Here is a 21,340-nt window from a genome sequence, read left to right on the forward strand (position 1 = left end):
GCATGTGCCCTGTCTGGGAATAGGACAGTGACATCTTGGTTCATGGGTCGACGTTCAACCTCTTAGCCACACTGGCTGGGCTAAAACAAACAACCTTTTTATAAGATGGTCTCATGTAAAAAAATTTTGAAATCAGTTTCAAAATACATTCTCTGACAACTTGGACCTAAAAATGTAGGATCTCATTTTGAGATTAATCATTATAAGAAGTCTTTTATTAGCTTGATTCTTATTTCCATTTAGATATTTTTAAAAATTAACTCATCACTATTTAAGAGTTGACTTTTTGTATTAGAAATACAGTTGAAATACTATTGCTTTAGTCATTCTTCCCCAAGTTCCTTTTCCTGAGAATAAAGGATTGAGCTCATACCTTTGCATAATGATCTAGAGTATTTTAAGCTTGGCATGTTCAAACCTGGCTGACTGGATTAATATGTGGACAAACTAGCACATTTAGAACATTTTTAAAGTCCAAACCACAAATTGTGCTTCAAATGAACATGGGCATGTATGAAATTAATACTTAAGTCTTGCATAGCACAAACATTGAAAATGCCCATTGTCGTGGGTAAGTGATTTTTAGTGATTTTTACTGAGGCTCCTGCTTTCCATGCCTATTTCTTCTGCTTTAAGCAGAGCCAAGAACAGAGTCAGGAGAGGGTTTGCTCCTTTGGCACTCCGCTACCTTCTGCTTTCAGCAGAGAAAAAGGCTGATGTTTTACTTCTTAAACTCTTACCATATGGAAAGTTTCTATAAATAAACTTTGGATTTATGATTGAACTTCTAAATTTGTAACCTCAACTAAAGCCAATATAAATACCTATTTAAACATGCATATTACATTCAGAACTGTGGCACTGTTTCAGTGAGAAAGGTCACAGCACAATACCTAAGTGATCAATTCTGTTAATTTCTCCTATCTCAGTTGGCCTGGATGAGGATCTTGTTTTGTTGTAAAGCAAAAAGTAGACAGCTGGTAGTTTTTAGTGAATCTACGTTGACTTTGTTGCGCATGAATTGTTGGTATAATTATGTAGCAGACATACTGGTATTCATGAAAATGTAAAAGTGGGTTAGATTTTTGACACACTGAATTGTTTAAATGTACTAAAGGAATTGACTATTTAGAAGAATTCTTTCGTTTTGTAAATTCAAGTCAGTTGGGTCTTCAGTTAACAAGTACATAACAGGTACCTATTATGTGCCAGACGCTGTGCTAGGTTTCAGGGGATATCAAATTGTATAAAAGATGTTTCCTGTTCAAACAAGGAAGAGAAAGAAAAAAGGAAACCTGGGGACAATAAAATGTTTTACCATTCTAACAGAGAAATGGACAAATGCCATGTGAGTGTGGTGGAGAGGCACTGAGTAGATTAACTGGGGAATTAGAAAAGGCTTCAGAAAAATGTTTCAAGTGGATATCGTATATAATAAAAGGCTAATATGCAAATAGACTGAGTGGCAGAATGACCGGTCGCTATGATGCGAACTGACCACCAGGGGGCAGACATTCAATGCAGGAGCTGCCCCCGGTGGTCAAAAGCCCTGAGCTGGGCTCATGGCTGGTGAGCACAGTGGTGGTGGTGGGAGCCTCTCCCACCTCCTTGTCAGTCGGACATACCCTGAGGGCTCCCAGTCTGTGAAAGGTCACAGGTCGGGCTGAGGGACCCCCCCCCCCAACCCAGTGCACGAATTTCATGCACCAGGCTTCTAGTTAAATAATAAAAGTTATTTACAACAATAGTTATATTTTATTGAGTACCTACTGTATACTAGGATTAAAGTTACCTACCAGGGAAAAGGGGTAATATAGTAGGAGAAACAGTGGAACTATTAGAGATTGTATGTCCTAGAAGTAAGAAGTTTGGTTTGGCTAATGGGAAGTGGGAGGGAGATTAGTGGCCACAGCAAAGGCTAGTAAAACTGGGTGGGATCAGATTATGAAGGACCTTAGGTACACTACATCCCTTCCACCATGTTTTTGTTCTTATTTTCTTAGCTAAAGAGCCTTTCTCCTTACTTTGGCAATGTAACCTATTTTTAAAGATCTAGGTTTATGGTACCTTTTATGTGCAGCTTTTCTCCCTTTTTACCAAAGGTTATTGATTTTTTTTTTTTCTTCAAACTGAATGGTTGTATAAAGAGAATGTGCCTCATAATAGGGCATTTCATTTCTTGAACCATTTCTTGTAGTTTAGTCTGATCTTCACAACTGCTTTCTCAATTCCTAAAGGGCAGAGAATGAATCCTCTTTAACACCTGGTGTGTGCTCAAGAAATGCACAATGAGTAGATGAATATGGAACACAGGTATCAACCATTGGGACAGTCCAGCTACAATGTTTGAAATTGCCTACGTTTACTTAAAAGGCATTTTTAACACCAGTGAGAACACTTTTCAGATGTATAGGTCAGTTGTTATTTGGATGTAAAAAGAGTTTACAAGAGTATCTCACAGGATTGCTGTGAGGATTAAATTTATTAGTACATGTAAGCACTTAGAACAGTGCCTGGCATATAGTAAGTGTTCAGTTAGTGTTACCTATTGTTTCCCTCTGCCTCTTTGGACCTTTGTGCCAGTGACAGAGCTCACCCATAGAAAGGAGATAAGGAACAGCTTATTTACCTTTGAAACCAAATACCCTTTAGGAACTGAAAGAACTGCTTAATAGTGTGTGAACATTTATTTTTCTGTTTGTATTTTAGTGACCGAAGGGTGTGATTGGCATGGAATTGAATTTCTTCTGTCTGTGGGAATTGTAAATAAGGTATGTCCTGGGTTTATTTACTCTTTCCTGCCCAAGGTGTTGTTTGTTAGTATTTTCAATTCCACTGAACTAGAAGAGATCAGATTTGATTGTTTAGGGAAATACTCATCATGGTCCTATGGTTTATCTAATATTGTGGACTACATCTAGTATACTGTTAGAATGTATTAAATGTCAAAGAAGTAGCCCAACCAATATAAAATATTGGTGACCACAGAACAGAACCATAAATACACACACACACACACACACACACACACACACACACACACACACTTACATACCATGATTAAATCCTTAGAAAGCATAGTTCTTGTATTGGAGTCATTATGTTTATAAACCAGCATGGGGTAGTGGGAAGTGACAGGCTAGCTAATTCTTCCGGGCATTCTAAAATTCAGTAGCTTCTGTGAATGGTAGGCTAAATGCAACAAAGGGCCTATCTTGACAGTAGCCAGGCCATCACTGACAACTATAAATTTTATTACTGATGACATAATCTGTCCATCTCTAACCACTGGAGTTTAATTTGACATAACATGCTTGTGTTCCTATCTTAAGTATCAGAGCCTGAACAAAACTACACCGGATATAGCGTTGGACCTTATATCTATCTTGTGTCAGATGTCCACAAAAAGAGCTATAGATGGCAGCTTCACCAGCTCTGCAAACTTATTTCTGTCAGAGCATTTTTTGTCAAAGTAAGGGCTAGTGATAGTTCATGTAGTTCTAGTTTTCCATGATTGTAGATATGTGAAGACACCATTGCTCATTGGTGCAGGAGACTTGGATTACTGGGAGAGTGAACTTGATAGCAAAAAAAATAAAAATAAAAATACCCCAACAACATGACAGTACTCCCCCCAAACCTCCAACCTGGAATCCCATGAACTTGTACATGGGATTCCATGGGTTGATGATAATCTTTGGATTCTTGCTACATCTAATCGTAGATGTATAAGGAAAAACAGATGAGCCATTTATATAGCAGAAGGAACATGGTCCTTGGATTTGACTTCCTAGGAAGGGAGACAAAGAAGGTAGATTAAATTTTAATTTCTGCAAACGAATCCCTTTATCACAGTGGTTCTCAACCTTCTGGCCCTTTAAATACAGTTCCTCATGTTGTGACCCAACCATAAAGTTATTTTTGTTGCTACTTCATAACTGTAATGTTGCTACTGTTATGAATCGTAATGTAAATATCTGATATGCAGGATGGTCTTAGGCGACCCCTGTGAAAGGGTCGGTCGACCGCCAAAGGGGTCACGACCCACAGGTTGTGAACCGCTGCTTTATCACAACCAGGCAGCCTGAATTTTCGGGGTCTGTTCTCCTGCTTAATATTGGGGTAATAATAAACAGACAATATTTCATGGAAATACTATAAGAATTAATGGAAAGGACAGAGAGGGAACTAACATTTCTTGAATGCCTACTAAGGGTTAGACATGGTACTGTAAATGTTCACAATATGTTGTTTTATTGAAATATATAAAGTTCATTGATATTACAAATTTTCGAGTCTAGGTGGAAAATAAGCGAATATCACTATCTTGAACTATTTTGACCTTTATTATAGCCAGTTAGAGAAAATAGAATTATGTATTGGTGTATGTTATTTAATTTGTGTCTGCTAGTACATTCTTTTATGGAGAAAGAAAGAAAATACCTACATGAATTAGTAGAGGTTTTTGTTTTTATTTTCTGGGCTTGTTACTGATTTAGCCAAAGGCAGAGAGGAGACTAGCAGGTCTTAAATTAGAGACACCTGTGCTGTTTTGGGAAGTTGAGACTCTTGACCCAGGGTTTGCTGAAGTTGGTGCAGGGGAGGTCAGAGTAGGTTAATATTTTCATAGTTCAAAACAAACGTGAATTGTAGTTGTTTATAGGTGCAGTTTTGCTTGATCTCTAGTGCAGATGGAGTAAATAAAATGCAGTACTGTTGTTTTTAAGAAACTGCAAAAGTCCCTGAACCAATGCAAATTAATCTACTTCAAAAATACTCCCAAATCCCCCATTTGAATGTTTTGGGTGTTGTCATCATGCTTGTAAAGAAATTACCATACATTATTTTAAAATAGGAAATTAAGTTGAAGTGTTTCTTCTCCTTATTTTACAGTTAAAGTTTCCAAATCTATTGTCTTTCTACTCTTAAGATAGTAAGCTTTTGTGGTCTTAGCAAGATATACAGAGTTACCCAGAGACACAATGCTGTCCTTTATTGGGCTGAAATGGAAACATTACTATTTCTTAATCTGTGATAACTTCCATTTTCTTTTCTTTTCTTGTCTGTTGAATAAATTACTGTACTTTTCCTCTTGGCTGCTTTTTTTATTTTTTAAGATTTTAAAATTGATTTTTAGAGAGAGAGGGAGAGAAGAGGGAGAGAGGGAGAGGGAGAGGGAGAGGGAGGAAGGGAGGGAGGGAGAGAGAGAGAGAGAGAGAGAGAGAGAGAGAGAGAGAGAGAGTGATGTGAGAGTGAAACTGATTAGCTGCCTCCTGCATGCCCTCTAAGGGATTGAGCCTGAAACCTGGGCATGTGCTCTGACTGGGAATCGAACTGGCAACCTTTCAGTGCATGGGTTGACACCCAACCAATTGAGCCACACCAGCCAGGGTGGCTGCTTTATTTTTTTAATCAGAGAAACCCTAATGTAATTTTTCTGTCTTGCTTCAGTGAACAGATAAATACAGACATACCTTGTTTAATTGCGCTTCACTTTATTGCGCCTTACAGATGTTACATGTTTTATAAATTGAAGGCAAGACCCTCCACCAGCAAAAAGATTACGACTTGCATTAATGTGATGTCTGGAATCCTTCATGCAATATCTCTGAGGGATGCCTGTACCACTTAAAAAAAACACAGCACTGCTTTACTGAGGTATAATTTATGTACTGTAAAATTTGTCTACTTGAAGTGTAAAGTTCAGTGACTTTTTACTAAATAGTAGAATTGTGTAACCCAGGGGTCCTCAAACTACGGCCCGTGGGCCACATGCAAATACAAATATTGTATTTGTTCCCGTTTTGTTTTTTTACTTCAAAATAAGATATGTGCAGTGTGCATAGGAATTTGTTCATAGTTTTTTTTTAAACTATAGTCCGGCCCTCCAACGGTCTGAGGGACAGTGAACTGGCCCCCTGTTTAAAAAGTTTGAGGACCCCTAGAACTGTTACCACACTCCACTGTTTCATTTTCAGCACCTCAAAAAGATCCCTTGTAAACACTTTTTAACTTTCTTTAAAGTCATCCACAAATTTTGTTAAGTTCTGCATCAAATTTAATCTTCCTACAAAATTCCCACCACTCTGCCTATTGCATGTCCTCTTTTCCCTCTTTTTAAAAAAACTATTTCATTTTATTTTTTAAAATGTGTTTTTTTAAATCGATTTTTAGAGAGAGAGGAAGGGAAAGGGATAGAGAGAGAAATATTGATGAGAGAGAAATATCATTGATCAGCTGCCTCCTGCATGCCCCCTACTGGGGATGGAGCCTGCAACCTGGGCACGTGCCCTGACTAGAAATCGAACCCTGACTCTTGGTTCCTGCGTTGATGCCCAACCACTGAGCCACATCGGCTGTGCTCCCCTCATTTTTATATATTAGTTTCTTATTACAAGACAAACATATCACTCTTTTGTCATTTTTATTCCATTCTTTCACCACTTTTTAAAAAATGCAGCCTTTCTTGAAAAAAAGAGCTTCAGCTTTTATTCAAAGTTATGTGTGTTTTTTCCTTGGAAGACTTTATTCTATAATGCCTCAGGCCTCTCAATAAAAGCTTTTGCATTATTCTTGGTTTCCTGTTCACTTCATTAGAAATCATATATCTGGTTATTTACCTGTGGATATATGTAGATTAGAAATTTGCTAATTTGGAGAATTTTGCTCGGTACAGATGCTTAGTAAATAAGATAAATGATATTTTGAACTACACTTGAGCTTTTACAAGTTTTATTGGTGTATGAGTTACCTATTTTAGCAAAACAAGTTATTCTAAAACTTGGCAGCTTTAAAAATAATACTGAACATTATCTCTCACAGTTTCTGTGGCTCAAGAATCTGGGAGCATCTTCACTGAGTGATACTGGCTCATGAGGTTGCATTCATAAAGACTGTTGGGTCTGTGGTCATCTGAAGGCTTGACTGGGGATGGAGGATTTACTTCCAAGATGGCTCACTCATATGGCTGTTGGCAGAGGGCCTCAATTCCTCACTCTTTCTTGGCTGGAGGCCTCAGTTTCTTACCAGATGGACTTCTCCAGAGGACTGGTTGTTATAGCAACACAGCTGATGTCCTTCTAGAGCAGTGGTTCTCAACCTGTAGTATATAACCTCTGAATTCTTCAAGGAGAATTAAGCCATGTTTTCTCATTTGGGAGAGTAAGGTATTTTCCTGAAAATGCTGAAGACATTGCCATTATGAATGTGTGTTAGTAGTGTTAAATTTCTAAAATTAGTATTAGTTGAATGGTTAGAATGGTTTAGTAGTTTAAAAAAATTGGTATTATATTTCTTTAGTAATTTGTGCATCTCCTGGTTGGCAGACATAACATAATTTGTGCCTGGCATTCCAGTGACTTTTGAATACTGCTTGTACTGTTCTTTCTTTTTCTTCTTTTTGAAGACCAAATGGTATTCTTTTGGCAGATTAATAAGATTATATTTAGTATGTAATTATAACTTGTTGTAGCTTGTTTCACTTGAACTTAATTTAGGACTTCAACAAAGGGAACATAAGTATTCTCAGCTTCCTAGGGCAGTGATTTTCAACATTTTTAAAAAAAAAAAATATTTTATTTTTTTACAGAGAGGAAGGGAGAGGGATAGAGAGCTAGAAACATCGATCAGCTGCCTCCTACACACCTCCCACTGGGGATGTGCCCGAAACCAAGGTACATGCCCTTGACCGGAATCGAACCTATTGTTGTGTTGGCTATTGTCTTTTTTTAATTTGATAGTCTAAGGCAGTGGTTGGCAAACCACGGCTCTCGAGCCACATGCAGCTCTTTGGCCCCTTGAGTGTGGCTCTTCCACAAAATACCACGTGCAGGCGCGCACGTACAGTGTGATTGAAACTTCGTGGCCCATGCGCAGAAGTCGGTTTTTGGAAAGGAGATAGACAAGTATACAAGACGAGTGTGGATGGGAGAGTTGGAAGGGGTCGACCTCAGCGAACATACCTCAGTCAGATTGAGGGCGTTTCTAGCAAAGGCCAGCTTAGGAGTACCCTAATTAATAACAATGTACCTACCTATATAGTTTAAGTTTAAAAAATTTGGCTCTCAAAAGAAATTTCAACCCTCGTACTGTTGATATTTGGCTCTGTTGACTAATGAGTTAGCCGATCACTGGTCTAAGTGAAAAGAGATCAGTGCCCTTGACTAAACAGTCAGGTATTGTATGTTTAAAAATTCTTGCAGCACACTGGTGGAAAATTGCTGTCCTCGGGCAGGGTTTCTCAAACTATTTTGCTGTGACCCATAATTGGAGACATTTTATATTAGGGCCCATAAGTATACAGATATCTGAAACAAAAGTTTCATAAAATTATACTTACTACAAAAGTGGTATAATCTGTCTGCTTTACTACTGCCCTTGGCTAAGCCACCTTCATCTCTCTTAAATTTCTCCAATAGCCTCCTGATTGTACTTCCTGTTCCCGCCACCCAGCTCTCTTCTCCTTTCTGCTGCTTGAATGATGATTTAAAAATATTAATCAGCCCTGAGTGAGTGGCTCAGTTGGATGCAGTGTTGTCCTATGCACCAAAGGTGATGGGTTTGATTCCTGGTCAGGGTGCATACGGGAGCAACTGATAGATGTTTCTGTCTCCCTTCTCTCTAAAATCAATTAATAATTTAAAAAATGGTTTTTGGGTCATAATATCTCACTGATTATTGCTTTTTGTTATAAATCTAGCCTGTGCAATTTTAAAAACCTTATGTAATGTTTTAATAAAAATTAAAGAATTAAAAATTAAAGTAGTAATTATTGACCTTAGGTATCTAGAACAAATTATACCATGGATTCCTCTTACTCAGTAGCATTGAGGCCTAAACAGTCTTCTCATCCCTGTTTTCTTGTTTGTTATCCTCACAATCCTGCTATACTCATTTTAATTCCAGTGCATTTTCTGGCCCATTTTATTGATCTTTTCCTTTCAGATTGGCAGAAATGATAGCTGTGCTGGATTTTATTGTAACTCTTATTTATAAGCCAGTGTGAGATGTTTGTCATTTTAAAAGACAAGCTAGTTTAGATTAAAAATGGCGGCAGAGTAGGAGGATGCTGCATGGACCTGCTCCTAGGAACAAGCTGGAATTACAACTGAAATATGAAAAGGCTTCCTGAATAATCAACGGAAAACTCATAGGAGAGAACCCTGATACCCAAGGACTGAATAGAGACTGGTAGGAGGGGCAGAGGCGCGAAAGGACTGGCTGGGCACCCACTGACGGCAACTGAAGTCCCCAAGAGATATCTCAGCTGTGGGATGGTGCCACTGAGAACCCTGGGATTTAATCCCGAAGCTGGGCTCCCCAGCAGAGAGCACCAAACTGAGGAGGGTACCCACATAACATCTAGCTGTGAAAAGCAGTGGAGTGCTGTCTGCCAGGGAGTGGCAGCTGAAAGTTCAGGCACCCTCTTAAAGGGCCAATGCACAAAAATTCCCTGTGGAGCCACCCACCTTGTGCTCTGGCAGAGGGAGGGTGAAGTGGACTGGAGCGGTGAGAGCAGAACCCAGGACTGGGGACTTGGGGAATAGAGCCCAGAAGGCAGATATCCCAAGTTTCCTGGGCTGAATCATACCCTCACACAGTGCAGGACATCTTTCCCACATAGACATCTGCCTTGCCTGGGGGGAAGACAGTTGACATTTATTGGAAAGCACCTTGCCCTGAGGCCACTTAAGAGAGCAACTGCCCCACCCTGTTGAAAAAACTCTGGCCACATCTGAGGACGATTCCCTGGGGGCAATTCAAGTTGGAATCCTATTAGTCTATAGCAGGGGTCCTCAAACTACGGCCAGCGGGCCACATGCAAATACAAATATTGTATTTGTTCCCATTTTGTTTTTTTACTTCAAAATAAGATATGTGCAGTGTGCATAGGAATTTGTTCATAGTTTTTTTTAAAACTATAGTCCAGCCCTCCAAAGGTCTGAGGGACAGTGAACTGGCACCCTGTTTAAAAAGTTTTAGGACCCCTGGTCTATAGACAGGGGATCGCAAACCCAAACAGACAACCAAAATGAGGAAACAAAGAAACATCCCCCAAATGAAAGAACTAGAGAATTTTCCAGAAGAAATAAATGAAGCAGAGATAAGAAATGTATCTGAAACAGAGTTGAGTAATGATGTTAAAAATGCTCAACAGTATGAAAAAACATATAGTAATTATGAAAAAAGAACAGTCTGAGATAAAGAATGACATAACACAAATAAAGAACATTGTAAGGAATACACAGCAGATTAGTGGAAGCTGAGGATTGAATCAGTGAACTAGAAGACAGTTGAAAATATCACTCAATTAGAGAATCAAAAAGAAAAAACAAAAACAGGAGGACAGCTTAAGGGAGCTGTGGGACAATGTGAAATATAACAATATTAGAATAGTAGGTGTGCCAGGAGAGGTAGAAAGGGAGAAAGGAATAAAGAAGGTGTTTGAAGAAATAATGGTAGAAAACTTCCTTAACCTGGTAAAGGAAACAGTCACATCAGTTCAGGAGGCACAGAGAACCCAAACAAGAAGGACCCAAACAGACCCATGCCCAGACACATCATAATTAAAATGCCAAAAATTAAAGACAGAGAATCGTAAAGGCAGCAAGAGAAAGGAAAACTGTTACCTACAAAGGAGTTCCCATTAGGCTGACACCTGATTTCTCATCAGAAACTCTACAGGCCAGAAGGGAATGGCATGAAGTACTCAAGGTAGTGGAAAGCAAGGATCTGAGACCAAGATTACTATATCCAGCAAGGCTATCATTCAAAATGGATGGTCAAATAAAGAGCTTCCCAGACAAAAAAAAAGACTAAAGGAGTTCCTCACCACCAAGCCAGCATTACAAGAAAACCTAAAGGGATTGCTATAAGGGATTGCTGAGAAGAAGAAACAGAGGGAGAAACCTAGCAGTACAGAATTAAAATGGCTATACATGCCGAAACCGGTTTGGCTCAGTGGATAGAGCGTCGGCCTGCGGACTGAAAGGTCCCAGGTTCGATTCCGGTCAAGGGCATGTACCTGGGTTGCGGGCACATCCCCAGTAGGGGGTGTGCAGGAGGCAGCTGATCGATGTTTCTCTCTCATCGATGTTTCTAGCTCTCTATCTCTCTCCCTTCCTCTCTGTAAAAAATCAATAAAATATATTTAAAAAAAAATAAAATAAATAAAATAAAATGGCTATACATAAGTACCTCTCAATAATAACCCTAAGTATAAATGGATTAAATGCTCCAATCAAAAGGTATAGGGTAGCTGAATGGATACAAAAACATGACCCAACTATATGCTGTCTACAAGAGACCCACCTCAAAACAAAAGACACACACAGGATAAAAGTAAAGGGATGGGAAAAAATCTTGCATGCAAATGGAAAAGAAAAAAAAGCTGGAGTAGCAATATTCATATCTGACAAAATAGACTTTAAAAGCATCATGCTAAGCGAAATAACCCAGTTGGAAAAAGATAAATATCATATGATTCCATTCATTTGTAGAATACAATGAACAACATAAACTAATGAACAAAAATAGAGCCAGAGGGGGGAAAATATTTTAGAATATAATAGAAGTAATCCTGTTATTTGCAGATTTTTAATATTTCCTACAATTTTTGTGGTATCATACTATGTTTGTACAGTATGGGTAATATTATTATACTTAAAATCCTTTTATTCTTGAAATATTAATGTTTATTCTATGTAATATATGTAAGATCATTTTTCTTGAATAATTGTTTATTGCATGTAACATCATATTTAAAATAGTTTTTCTTGAGACATTAATGTTTATTGCATGTAACATTATATTTAAGATTGTTTTTCTTGAAATATTAAGGTTTACTGCATGTAACATATTTAAAATTGTTTTTCTTGAAAAAAAAAAAAAAAAAAAAAAAGACAAGCTAGTTTGCTGAGCCAGTCAGCCTGGAATCCTCCACACCTATTTCATTATTTGTTTACAGAAGAGGAAGATGGTAATGTTGAAATGCTGAGTTGAGAGTCAGGAGTCGGGGTTTTCCTCCTGGCTTTGCCACTTAATTCATTTGGTGACGTTGAGCAAATTGCTTATAACTTTTTTGAGCTTTAGTTTCTTAATCTGCTGAAATCATTGGATACTGTAGATTTCTTCAAACCCTAAAATTCAGCAATTCTGCTATCTTTTTTATGAGGTTTTGAGACAAAGGAAGAGTCTATTTTTCTACTCTGCCATCCTGATTTTCTCTCATCTGCTGTAATCTGAATGCCTAGAAGAAAGTAAATTTTAATTGATCATACTCAATTATTGTGATGGAATAATTACAGAATTGTGATGATAAATAGTCTGGACGTATAAAGTACTATGCAGATGGCAAATAATTACACCACTGGTGGGAGGGTGTAAAAAATGGATATAGGCATTCACTTCATGTACACTTTCTGTGAACTGCTCTGTGGTCACGATTGTATGGTCCACCTAGAAAGCCTTTTGGGCAATGCTTTATTACACTTTCCTTGAGTTGCAAGGCTAATTTCTTGCAGCATTCTTTGTTTTGTGCCTTGAATGTGTGTTATTCACCCAGAGGTAAAGCTGGGAAATTCATTGGTTTGAGGGTTGGAATCTCTCTCCTCTTTCATCTTGAGGCAGTTTTGCAGGAGAATTTAACACCAGAAAAGATAAGGTTACTAAAGTTATGACTGCTCTGTTTGTGAGCAGGGTCCCTGGTGTCACATAGGGAGCTGTGGTTTCCTTATTATATATTTTCTTTTTCATTAAACATTTTCTCTGAGATGCTGATGAGCTGTCCTGTGCCTATATTTGCTTTCAAGTTATTGGGAGGATTGGTAGATATCTGTTGAAGTCCTATGAAAATAGGCAAAACAAGGCTTTGACGTTTTAATCAGGTAGAGTTGTTTGGTGGCACTCAGATTCTTCAGACTATTTGTTAAATGCTTTTTACCTCATTCAGTAAAAGAGATAGAACATGTGCCCTAAAATCTCTTAGCTGCTTCAGTCCAATGCGGCACTTACATTATGGTGCCTAACTAAGGTCACTGTGTTCAGTTCGACCCTATGTAATCCTAACCAGATTGCCATCAGCCTTGTATTCAAACAGAAAGAACAGGGATGTGGGTACTGGGTGTCTCTATAACAAAATGAATTGAGTTTTGGGCAAGTACAATTGTAATCTCAAAGAAGCTAATTGTATTCATGTTGTTAGGTAGGCTTATCCTGATTTGTGAACAAATTGTGTCTTTTCCCAAATGAATCAAAGTTACTCTGACTTCCATAGTTGAGCAGGGTGTGTGTGTGTGTGTGTGTGTAAGTGTAAGTGCTCACCACTTCCCACTTTACTAAGCAAATGCCACATATGTTATGCTCTTTCTCATGAAGCAGCCTACTCCTGGCACCAAGTTCTGTATTAGGATTATATTCAACAATTTGTTACCAAAAAAATATAAAATAAATAGTGACTTAAACATGCTATAAATTTATTTTTCTGTTACATAAAAGAAGTCCAGAGATGGGTAACCCAAGGCTGGCGTGGTGCTCCACAATGTCAGGGAACCAGTTTCTTTCTATTTTTCTTACCCTGTCATTCTCAACATGTGGCTTCTTCCTCATAGTGTAAGATGGCTGCTTGCCCTCCAGCACCTCATCCACATTCCAGCCAGCAGGAAGGAGGGAAGTCCAAAGAATGATGTACCCAATTCCTTTACGGACATTTTTTTGAAATCACATTTTATACTTTTATTCATGTCCCACTGGCATGACCACACCTAACTGCACGAGAGGCTGGGAAATGCAGTCTTCATTCTGGCATGCAATTAGCTAAAGCTCAGGTGTTCTGTTACTAAGGAAGAAGGGCCAAGTGGACTTTGGGCAACAACCTCCAGTACCTGCCATGTGATCCAGATGAGGTTCTTTTACTTCCTGCTTATTGGTATTCTCTAATATTTAAAAATGTTCATAATTTTCTTCCCATTGTATTCTTTTTCTTCATGCTAAGACTTTTTGAGTTATTACCTTTAGATGCTTTCTTCTTTTTTAGATACAGATCATAAATGTGCTTCCCTTCGCCTTGGTTAAATTTAGAACCTTTTCACTTTAAGATATGCCACCAAGCTATTTGAAAATTTTCATGCTGATGTGCATTTACCTTTTCTTTTTTTTACTATTTTATTATACTTGTTGCCTACACAGATGGCTTCAATATGCACTGCACTGACTGCTGAGTGCTGCAGCTATGTCTTAGCATTTTATAAATTCTATACTAATTGCTCTTAATGTAGGTGTAATGTGGAAACTCCTGCAGTGTTGAGAACACTTTGTTGTATTATTTGCCTTGTTTGAGAAATGGGTTTCTTTGCTTCTACTCTCTCTTCCTTTTTTATTCTGAAGCTTTTAGTATAATTGTAATAAAGTTAAAATTGTATTTACTAATATCTGTTACATTTTACTTTATTAGAAATTTTCAGCACCTTTTTAAGAAATATTAATTTGCTGATAGTAATATTATTTGAAACAAGAGGCCATGAGAAGGGGAGAATAATGAGCCATGACTTAGAAGCTGTTTTTATTTAAGTTGCTGAGATTCATTATGTTTCCAGAGGTTCTATGTTGAGTGAAACCTTTAATGACAATAAGAAACTGAAAATGCATTTTAAAGCACAGACTCTGTACCTGTATGCTGTGAAGGGAATGTGAAGAGCCCGTGCTTTTGTATGGTAACTGATCTTGCCTGAGTAGATTGTTTTAATTAATAAGTTAGCTTATGTAATTAAAGTGTAATCAGAAAAATAATTGGTGAGTTTGACGGTGATATAATGAGGTGTTTCAGCTCTAATGCTTCAGTGCTGTCATAGGTGTGTACGTTGCCCTGAGGGTCCCTCATTGTAGCACCCATTGTTGCCTGGCCTCTTCTGTCTTGAATGTACAAGTGTGGGTTGCTGTATTTGGGTGTTCTACAAAATTGCAACAGTTTCTGGACTTTTTTTCTCTTTTTATGGCAAGATATTTCATTCCAGTGGTTTAAAATATTTGATCAGGAATTTAGGAAAATATTCATGGCTCCTTTTATAAACAGGGAGCAGAGTTTTAAGATATGGAAAGAGAGCTCATTGAGAAACCTAAGGATATGAGGCTCTGCCACCGGAAAATAGGGCTTCTCTTCAAATGCTTCATTGTAGTGTGGAAACAAAGCACAATACTGTAAATGTCTTCCCTTTCCCCTAACTGCATCCTAGGTGAGGTTCGTCTCAACACGTTTTCATTCCAAAGTTAGTATGTTCAAAATATTTCATATTATTCATTCCTGAACAAGATCACTATGGCAGATTTCTATACTGTGGCTTGTCAACATTTCAGGTTGTCCTGGCTTATTGAATGTAAGGTTTTAGTGTAAGAGTGAAAGTGACAGAAGAATTGAAAATTATCTCACAACAGATTACATAATTTTGTAGGTGAATACACAAAATATGTTTAGATCCTATTTAAATTTATTTAGTTTTTTATACATAGCATGTGGGTTTCTAAATATCCCTCATCCATTCTTTAGAGAAGACATCTCTAAAAGACAGAATTCCACATTTAAAAATTGGAATGCATCTGAACATCATAGAAGAGGGATTAGAAATCATAAAGAAAGCATGTCTGTAATGTTTGTGGGTATGAATATATTCAAGGAATGTAACCAAGTCATTTTGCCAAAACAATGCTTTACATTTCAAGCAGCCTTTTCTTCTTTTTTTAAAATACATTTTTATTGATTTCAGAGAGGAAGGAAGAGGGAGGGAGAGATAGAAACATCAATGATGAGAGAGAATCATTGATTGGCTGCCTCCTGCACGTCCCCCTATTGGGGATCAAGCCCGCAACCAGGGCATGTGCCCTTGACCAGAATTGAACCCAGGACCCTTCAGTCTGCAGGTTGACGCTTTATCCACTGAGCCAAACTGGCTAGGGCTCAAGCAGCCTTTTCTTGGGAAGGGGGGAGTTTGGGGAGAAGGGGGTTAAGGCAGAGTTGTCAAATTTCTGTTAAATGTTTGTAACACAATACCACCTTATAGTTAAACTCTGTGTACTTTTTATAGTAACTTTTCATAAGATCCTTTAAGATAGTAACAACAAATTTTATTCAAAGTGACTTGCTCAAGGTCATATTTACCAAATTTGGTTATATGATATATTGAGATATGGGTCACATATCATAACTTTTTTCCAAAACATTATTGCAGTTATTACTAGAAGGCCAGGCAGAATGGTAAATTACGCCAAACTCAAAGTCAGGCTGAAGACTGAGGTGAACAAGTTCCCCTACAATCTGTTCTCTCCACAGCTGCCAAAGTGTTTTTAAAAACATATGTCAGATTATATCACTCCATTGCTTCTAACCTCCCAGTGCTGTGGTCAGCAAACTGTGGCTCCCGAGCCACATGCGGCTCTTTGGCCCCTTGATTGTGGCTCTTCCTAAGCCTTAGGAGTACCCTAATTAAGTTAATAACAATGTACCTACCTATATAGTTTAAATTTAAAAAATTTGGCTCTCAAAATAAATTTCAATCGTTGTACTGTTGATATTTGGCTCTGTTTACTAATGAGTTTGCCGACCACTGTCCCAGTGGAATCCAGTTTTTCTTATTATGTATTTCTCCCCCACTGCTCTATTCTCTGGCTGTGCTGGTCTTTCATTTCATTGAAGATGCCAAGCTCATTCCCACTTCATGGCCCTTGAATTTGCACATGCTGTTTCCTCTGCATGGCTGGCTTCTTGTCAAACTCTGGTAGAGTCAGATTATGTGGTGTTATGGACATGGATTCTAATCACATTCCTGATTAACCACTTTTAAGTTACTTAACTTCACAATGCCTTTGTTTCCTCAATTGTTAAAAAAAAAAAAAAAAAAAAGGGTAATGCAGGGTGGGACAAAAGTAGGGTTACAGTTGTTTATAGGGGAAATAATACAATAATTAAAAAATAATAATCCTATCTAATAATAGACAAACATGGTAATTGACCATACCTCCACTACGCTTCCCATTGGCTAATCAGCAGGATATGCAAATTAACTGCCAACAAAGATGTCGGCTGGCAGCTGAAGCAAACATGAGGCTTGCTTGCTCCAGTGATGGAGGAAGCCAAGGTTCCCCGCCTGTCGCGGACCAGCTCTGAGCTCCGGAAGCAACAATGTTTTAATTATAGAAGCTAAACAAACCCAGATACCTGCTTTCAGCCAGCCACGGCCTCAGAGCTGGAGCCGGGCCTCAGAGCTGGAGCCAGCTCTCAGCTCCAGTGACAGCTATAGAAGGTAAATAAATCCCAGAATAAAAAAAGAAAAGAAAGAGGCTGGGAGCTTCAGAGTCGCCCGCTAGCCTGAAAACGACCCTCAGCCCCTCACCCAGACTGGCCAGGCACCCCAGTGGAGACCCCCACCCTGAAGGGGGTGTGACCAGCTGCAAACAGCCATCAGCCCATCATCCAGGCTGGCCAGGCACCCAAGCAGGACCCCCACCCTGATCCGGATCACCCTTCAGGGCAAACCGGCCGGTCCCCACCTGTGCACCAGGCCTCTATCCTATATAGTAAAAGGGTACTATGCAAACTGACCCTAACAGCAGAAAGATTGGGAATGACTGGTCACTATGACACACACTGACCACCAGGGGGCAGATGCTCAATGCAGGAGCTGCCACCTGGTGGTCAGTGCACTCTCACAGGGGGGAGCTCTGCTCAGCCACAAGCCAGGCTGATGGCTGCCAGTACAGCAGTGGTGGTGGGAGCCTCTCCTGCCTCCTCAGCAGCGCCAAGGATGTCTGACTGCAGCTTAGGTCTGCTCCCCGCTGGCAAATGGACATCCCCCGAGGGCTGCCGGGCTGCCAGAGGGATGTCTGATTGCCATCTTAGGCCCAATCCCCCCGGGGAGTAGGCCTAAGCCAGCAAGTGGTCACCCCCAAGGGGTCCCAGACTGCGAGAGGGCACAGGCTGGGCTGAGGGACCCCTACCCCCGAGTGCACAAATTTTTGTGCACCGGGCCTCTAGTACAATAATAAACTCTTGTGTTTTGCATACTCACAACTGTAAGCTTACTTTTGCCACACCCTGTATAAGTATATATCTTCAGTGTTGTGAAGATTGAATTCATACACATAAAGTGCCTCACTTATAGGAAGTGTTCATTAAGTGCTGGCTATTATTCAATCTCAGTTCAGATATCACATCCTCAATGAGACCTTTCTTGACCATTTAATCTAAATTAGCCATCCTTCCCCCCCCCACACACACACACATAATATAGTTACCTAAAATTATTTTACTGTATATTTATTTACTTTTATTTACATGTGTCTCCCACTATCATGTAAGCTTCATGAAAGCAGGGGTATTTTCTGTTTATTGCACTCCCAGTGCCTAGAACAGTGCTTGATAGGTATATATTTATTGAGTGAACTAATGGAAGTCAGGTCCACCCCATAAAATCTTAGGTGATATAAGACTGAAAGTTAAGAGAAGATGTTAAGAGAAGATGTTCCCATGTGTACCCAAAACCATTAGGTTATGTTCTAAGCCAGTGATTTTCAACTGGTGTGCTGCAGAATTTTTAGAACATGCAATACCTAATTGTTTAGTCAGGGGCGCACTGATTCTTTTCCTTTAGATTATCAAATAAAAAAATGGCAACAGCCAATACAACCATAGCCATCTGGTGTGAGTGAATCAAAATAATGCTTTTATTTTGTCAGATTAAAAAAATATTTTTTGTTGTGCTGCAGAATTTTTGTAATTAGTTTATGTATGCCATGAGATGAAAAAGGTTGAAAATCGCTGTTCTAAGTTATGGATATCTGGTAGGGGCTTGTCAAGATGGTGTAGAGGTAATCAATTGAGAAGGAATTGAGCCTGGAGATAAAATACATATTTTACTTTTCTTTTGTTTTTATTTATTTTGCCTGCTTCCAGTTGTTAAGTTCATGTCCTTTTATATGAGCCCTTGAGCTTTCTTGTGTCTTTAAGTTTGGGGACAGCTGGTTGCCCCTCAGCATTATAAAGTTACAGCTTTATTGAGCTTCTAAAATAGTGTGAGTAGAAAGTACTGATACGAAATTAGATACTCAGCTGTATATGATAATTTTAGGAGTCAGAAGGATGGTATAAGATCCAGAGTAGGCAATCTGAGACTGGGAATTCCTGAGTTATGAACAGTCAGGTTTGATAGCATTTTTTTTTATTCCCTTATATTAATACCTCTGCCTCTTTCTCTTCCAACTTTTTTCTGTTGTTCTCTTCCTATTTGTGTATTTTTGTTTGTTTCTGTCATTGTACCTTCATTTCCCTCTTTTCCTTCTCATGTACCTAATGAAAACTCAAATGACATTAGGTAAATGATTTGGCTTTGGCTCCTAGACCCAACATCCAAAATCAAATTTATCATCTTCTCAGATAAAATTCCTTCTCCTTTTCCCCATGTTTCTATTAGCAGAATCATCATTCTGACAGTCACTGTAGGTATCATCTTTGACACTTCCCTTTCCTTTACTTCCATATCCAGATACAAACCCATCCTATCACATATACATTTTGTCTCATTCATTCAACATTAATTCAACAAAAATTTGAGTTCCTGCTCTGTGCCAGGTTATGTTATGTGGCAGTTCCCTTCTTTTTACATTTACTACCCAAATTCAGGATCTCAACATGTTATACTTTGCCTGTTGAGGTAGCTTTGTAACTTTCTCTCCAACCTCATATTCCTTTTTTTCCAACCCAGTATTGTATTTACTCCACTGTCAGATTAATTTTCTAAAACATGGTTTGACCATGTCATTCCCTGCTTTCTAGAGCTAAACTCAGGTTGCCATTCTAGGTGCATCTCATGTAACTTGTACTTGAGTCATGTCACCTGCCAAATTGGATTGCCCTTTTAGAACATTCTCCGCACTTTCTCACATCAATGTTTTTCTTCATGATGTTCTGTCTCCTGGAAGAATATAAACTTCCTGAAGACAGGAACTTTGTTTTAATTACTGTATTATCCTCAGCACCCCAAACAGTATCTGGCATCTACTAGCTACTTAATATACTATATTTATTGAAAGAATAAATGAAAAATAAGTGAATCCTCTCAATCCTAACCATTTTTAATTATTGTTCTTAAATATTAATGTTACCTACCTCAGGAGCTTTTTCTGATCTTCTGTGTATTTCTGTTTAAACATAAATATCTACCTGTGATAGAACCATCTTCCCTCTTTTTTTCTGAATCAGTGCTGACTTTGATTGCATATATGCTGTGGCTGCTGTGAGGATAATAGAGTCAGTAAATTAACAAATATTTATTGAGTTCCTATTCTGTGTCAAGTATTGTATCTAGGTACTTGAGTCAAAAAGACAATAGAATGGAATTCCTTTCCTCAATGTACTTACCATTTAGTGGAAGATTAATCCATTAAAGTAGTAGTGAAAGTAAGCAATGAGAGAAGCAAGGTAAAAACTGCCAGTGCCGGGGTCCAACCCCAGCAGGTCCAGGGGTCCCCAAAGGTGTGGACGGAGTCGGCGAAGAAGGAATGACACGGAGGCAGCCTTCGGGTGATCATCATAGCCAGGTTCCTCTAGCCAGGTTCAGTAGCCAGGTTCTAGTCAGGCTCTCTTGCCAACCTCTGCAGTCAGGTTCAGTCCAGGATCCCTTGCCATGTTCTCCCGCTAGGCTCTGTCTCTAGGCTCCCAGGCCAGTCCCTCTCCAGGATCCTCCGGCATGCTCTCTCCAGCGAAGTTCTTCTGTCTCTAGGCTCCGTGTAGGCTCTGTCTTCTTGATTCTGTTCTAAGTTCTGACTCTTTCTGTCTTGTTACAACTGTATTTATACCAGTTGATTCAATCCTATCAATCTCTATTACAAAGGTTAGGGCGTTTCTTATCTCCGTTCCAGGGAGAAAAGATTATGTAGTTTAAGCATGATTGTTCGTAGTTAAAGGGATTAATTACCCGCCTGGCACTTAGTTGAGGGGTTTTATTCCCTCCCTAACTTCAGGGGAAAATCCCTACCTGGGGATTCAACCTTTCTCGGAGAGGTGACTTTGGTTAAAACACAGCGCCAAGAAGGTGAGCAAACATATTAAGAACCGTATGCCATATATGCCAGGTCCCTTGAAACAGCAAGGATGGACCGGCTCCCGGCATGCCAGCTCTCTTAAAGTCTACACCTGCAACTGGCACAGCATCACTTTCACTGTGCTCCGTTGGTCAAGGCATTCACAGGCCAGCTCAGACTCAAGAGAGCGGAAACAGATCTCACCTATCAAAGGGAGAAGCATTAGCAAATTTGTGGTCATCTTTAATATGCCATACCACTCTCATTGCTTTCCATT

General features: G+C 39.0%; 1 long non-coding RNA gene across 5 annotated transcripts in view; it reads left to right on the plus strand.

Annotated features, from left to right (window-relative positions):
* LOC132226936 (uncharacterized) overlaps positions 1 to 21,340 on the plus strand; it is a 72,092-nt gene that overhangs the window by 43,929 nt on the left and 6,823 nt on the right. For 2 of the 5 annotated variants that reach the window (XR_009451089.1, XR_009451088.1), the window contains exons 2-3: positions 2,710 to 2,771; positions 5,512 to 5,658. This is a non-coding gene — a long non-coding RNA (uncharacterized LOC132226936). The other 3 variants (XR_009451091.1, XR_009451090.1, XR_009451087.1) reach the window with 3 other exon arrangements.

Source organism: Myotis daubentonii, chromosome 2 (assembly GCF_963259705.1).
Source record: "Myotis daubentonii chromosome 2, mMyoDau2.1, whole genome shotgun sequence".
NCBI lineage: Eukaryota > Metazoa > Chordata > Mammalia > Chiroptera > Vespertilionidae > Myotis > Myotis daubentonii.